Source organism: Grampus griseus (genome assembly GCF_964374135.1).
Source record: "Grampus griseus genome assembly, chromosome: 5".
NCBI lineage: Eukaryota > Metazoa > Chordata > Mammalia > Artiodactyla > Delphinidae > Grampus > Grampus griseus.
This window is the reverse complement of record NC_138998.1, coordinates 16,888,191-16,892,990: the sequence shown is the minus strand read 5'-3', so window position 1 is coordinate 16,892,990 and position 4,800 is coordinate 16,888,191. Positions and strand designations below refer to the sequence as shown.

General features: G+C 38.8%; 1 protein-coding gene across 2 annotated transcripts in view; it reads left to right on the top strand.

Moving 5' to 3' along the window:
- The window catches only part of MED12L (mediator complex subunit 12L), a gene marked incomplete at its 5' end in the record, with an annotated part of 324,843 nt that overhangs the window by 141,940 nt on the left and 178,103 nt on the right, over positions 1-4,800 (top strand). The gene's annotated exons all lie outside the window — the stretch shown is intronic.

Here is a 4,800-nt window from a genome sequence, read left to right as displayed (position 1 = left end):
TGTTGACCAGTGGGAAATGCTGCATTAGCTCTCAAACCAAAACATTTAAAGTGCTCTATGAAATGTTGACATCTCGCCAAAGGCTTGAATGTCAAGTACCACAGATGTCCAGTCCTCTTTGGAGCCCAGCTGTACTCTGTGCTTCTGTGAATTGAATCTGATTTGTGCTTAGGGTGACAAATGATCCAGCCTTGACCAAATAGTAGCTGGTATGAAACTGGGTACCAAGAGAGAGGAGAGAGCGACCCGGTAAGCGAGAGCTCCAGCCAGCAGGAGGCTGGATCTTTCCCATGCCTGGCCATGACCTCTGCCTGTGACACTGTTGTAAGAATAGCTTCTGTATTTATTGGGAAGTATTTTCAAGTTGTAATTCACACGGCTTCACCAACTCCTTGAAAACCGTTGGAAAACCAGAAAAAATAGTTGAGAGTCAACCAGACCAGAACATTTCTCACTTTCAGGGGAAGGAGTGGGGAGGCTGTGTAAGTAACATGTTCACCGGAGTGTCTTGACCAGCAGAGGGCAAGATCATTATCAAATGAGATGAGAGACTGAAAGGACCCCAAAGCTCTCTCATTTGGACTTGGGTGATTTTCCTCTCTAGCCTCACCCTGTTCTGGGTGTGGGGGGAGGACAGACACGTGATGCCTGCTGGTGCCCGGCCTACTCCAGGTGTTCTCCTCACATATTCCCAACCTGGATTTCGTGCTGTTGGGTCTCCTAATCTTTCTTCAGGTTTCCCTCTCCTCTTAAATTTGGTTTTGGAGCGCCCTGTTTGACCCTAATTTCTGGATTGTTTGCTTATTTAACAAATTGTTGCTGGGATCCTTTACTTTTCTTACATAGTTCTCTGGATTAATGCAGTCACAATGCATCTCTTGGAGGAAGAGCCCAAGTCTCCCATACTCTGTCTGCTTTATTTATTTATTTATTTTGGGGGGCATGTTTGGATAATTTTTTTTCATTGGAGTATAATTGCTTTACAATGGTGTGTTAGTTTCTGCTTTATAACAAAGTGAATCAGTTATACGTATACATATGTTCCCATATCTCTTCCCTCTTGCGTATCCCTCCCTCCCACCCTCCCTATCCCACCCTTCCAGGCGGTCACAAAGCACCGAGCTGATCTCCCTGTGCTATGCGGCTGCTTCCCACTAGCGATCCATTTTACGTTTGGTAGTGTATATATGTCCATGCCACTCTCTCACTTTGTCCCAGCTTACCCTTCCCCTTCCCCGTATCCTCAAGTCCATTCTCTAGTAGGTCTGCGTCTTTATTCCCATCTTGCCCTTAGGTTCTTCTGACAATTTTGTTTTTCTATTTTTAGATTCCATATATATGAGTTAGCATAAGGTATTTGTTTTTCTCTTTCCAACTTCACTCAGTATGACAGATTCTAGGTCCAGCCACCTCACTACAAATGACTCAATTTCGTTTCCTTTTATGGCTGAGTAATATTCCATTGTATATGTGTGCCACATCTGCTTTAGCCATTCATCTGTAATGGACACTTAGGTTGCTTCCATGTCCTGGCTATTGTAAATAGAGCTGCAGTGAACATCGTGGTACATGACTCTTTTTGAATTATAGTTTCCTCAGGGTATACGCCCAGTAGTGGGGTTGCTGGGTCGTATGGTAGTTCTATTTTTAGTTTTTTAAGGAACCTCCATACTGTTCTCCAGAGTGGCTGTATCAACTTACATTCCCACCATCAGTTCAAGAGGGTTCCCTTTTCTCCACACCCTCTCCAGAATTTATTGTTTGTAGATTTTTGATGATGGCCATTCTGACCAGTGTGAGATAATATCTCATTGTAGTTTTGATTTGCATTTCTCTAATGATTAGTGATGTTGAGCATTCTTTCATGTGTTTGTTGGCAATCTGTATATCTTCTTTGGAGAAATGTCTATTGAGGTCTTCTGCCCATTTTTGGATTGGGTTGTTTGTTTTTTTGATATTGAACTGCATGAGCTGCTTGTAAACTTTGGAGATTAATCCTTTGTCAGTTGCTTCGTTTGCAAATATTTTCTCCCATTCTGAGGGTTGTCTTTTCGTATTGTTTATGGCTTCCTTTGCTGTGCAAAAGCTTCGAAGTTTCATTAGGTCCCATTTGTTTATTTTTGTTTTTATTTCCATTTCTGTAGGAGGTGGGTCAAAAAGGATCTTGCTGTGATTTATGTCATAGAGTGTTCTGCCTACGTTTTCCTCTAACAGTTTGATAGTGTCTGGCCTTACATTTAGGTCTTTAATCCATTTTGAGTTTGTTTTTGTGTATGGTGTTAGGGAGTGTTCTAATTTCATTCTTTTACATGCAGCTATACAGTTTTCCCAGCACCACTTATTGAAGAGGCTTGTCTTTTCTCCACTGTATATTCTTGCCTCCTTTATCAAAGATAAGGTGACCATATGTGCATGGGTTTATCTCTGGGCTTTCTATCCTGTTCCACTGATCTATATTTCTGTTTTTGTGCCAGTACCATACTGTCTTGATTACTGTAGATTTGTAGTGTAGTCTGAAGTCAGGGAGCCTGATTCCTCCAGCTCCGTTTTTTGTTCTCAAGATTGCTTTGGCTATTCGGGGTCTTTTGTGTTTCCATACAAATTGTGAAATTTTTTGTTCTAGTTCTGTGAAAAATGCCAGTGGTAGTTTGATTGCATTGAATCTGTAGATTGCTTTGGGTAGTAGAGTCATTTTCACAATGTTGATTCTTCCAATCCAACACATGGTATATCTCTCCATCTGTTTGTATCATCTCTAATTTCTTTCATCAGTGTCTTATAATTTTCTGCATAGAGGTCTTTTTGTCTCCTTAGGTAGGTTTATTCCTAAGTATTTTATTCTTTTTCTTGCAGTGGTAAATGGGAGTGTTTCCTTAATTTCTCTTTCAGATTTTTCATCATTAGTGTATAGGAATGCAGGAGATTTCTGTGCATTAATTTTGTATCCTGCTACTTTACCAAATTCATTGATTAGCTCTAGTAGTTTTCTGGTAGCATCTTTAGGATTCTCTATGTATAGTATCATGTCGTCTGCAAAGAGTGACAGCTTTACTTCTTCTTTTCCGATTTGGATTCCTTTTATTTCTTTTTCTTCTCTGATTGCTGTGGCTAAAACTTCCAAAACTATGTTGAATAATAGTGGTGAGAGTGGGCAACCTTGTCTTGTTCCTTATCTTAGTGGAAATGGTTTCAATTTCTCACCTTTGAGAACAATGTTGGCTGTGGGTTTGTCATATATGGCCTTTATTATGTGGAGGTAAATTCCCTGTATGCCTACTTTCTGGAGGGTTTTTATCAAAAATGGGTGTTGAATTTTGTTGAAAGCTTTCTCTGCATCTTTTGAGATGACCATATGGTTTTTCTCCTTAAATTTGTTAATACGGTGTATCACATTGATTGATTTGCGTATATTGAAGAATCCTTGCATTCCTGGAATAAACCCCACTTGATGATATTGTATGATCCTTTTAATGTGCTGTTGGATTCTGTTTGCTAGTATTTTGTTGAGGATTTTTGCATCTATGTTCATCACTGATATTGGCCTGTAGTTTTCTTTCTTTGTGACATCCTTGTCTCGTTTTGGTGTCAAGGTGATGGTGGCCTTGTAGAATGAATTTGGGAGTGTTCCTCTCTCTCCTATATTTTGGAAGAGTTTGAGAAGGATAGGTGTTAGCTCTTCTCTAATTGTTTGATAGAATTCGCCTGTGAAGCCATCTGGTCCTGGGCTTTTGTTTGTTGGAAGATTTTTAATCACACTTTCAATTTCAGTGCTTGTGTTTGGTCTGTTCATATTTTCTATTTCTTCCTGATTCAGTCTTGGCAGGTTGTGCCTTTCTAAGAATTTGTCCATTTCTTCCAGGTTGTCCATTTTATTGGCATAGAGTTACTTGTAGTAATCTCTCATGATCTTTTGTATTTCTGCAGTGTCAGTTGTTACTTCTTTTTCATTTCTAATTCTATTGATTTGAGTCTTCTCCCTTTTATTCTTGATAAGTCTGGCTAATGGTTTATCAATTTTGTTTATCTTCTCAAAGAACCAGCTTTTAGTTTTATTGATTTTTGCTATCGTTTCCTTCGTTTCTTTTTCATTTATTTCTGATCTGATTTTTATGATTTCTTTCCTTCTGCTAACTTTGGGGTTTTTTTGTTCTTCTTTCTCTAATTGCTTTAGGTGCAAGGTTAGGTTGTTTATTCGAGATGCTTCCTGTTTCTTAAGGTGGGCTTGTATTGCTATAAACTTCCCTCTTGGAACTGCTTTTGCTGCATCCCATAGGTTTTGGGTCATCGTGTCTCCCTTGTCATTTGTTTCTAGGTATTTTTTAATTTCCTCTTTGATTTCTTCAGTGATCACTTCGTTATTAAGTAGTGTATTGTTTAGCCTCCATGTGTTTGTATTTTTTACAGATCTTTTCCTGTAATTGATATCTAGTCTCATAGCATTGTGGTCGGAAAAGATACTTGATACAATTTCAATTTTCTTAAATTTACCAAGGCTTGATTTGTGACCCAAGATATGATCTATCCTGGAGAATGTTCCATGAGCACTTGAGAAGAAAGTGTATTCTGTTGTTTTTGGATGGAATGTCCTGTAAATATCAATTAAGTCCATCTTGTTTAATGTATCATTTAAAGCTTGTGTTTCCTTATTTATTTTCATTTTGGATGATCTGTCCATTGGTGAAAGTGGGGTGTTAAAGTCCCCTAGTATGACTGTGTTACTGTCGATTTCCCCTTTTATGGCTGTTGGTATTTGCCTTATGTATTGAGGTGTTCCTATGTTGGGTGCATAAATATTTACAA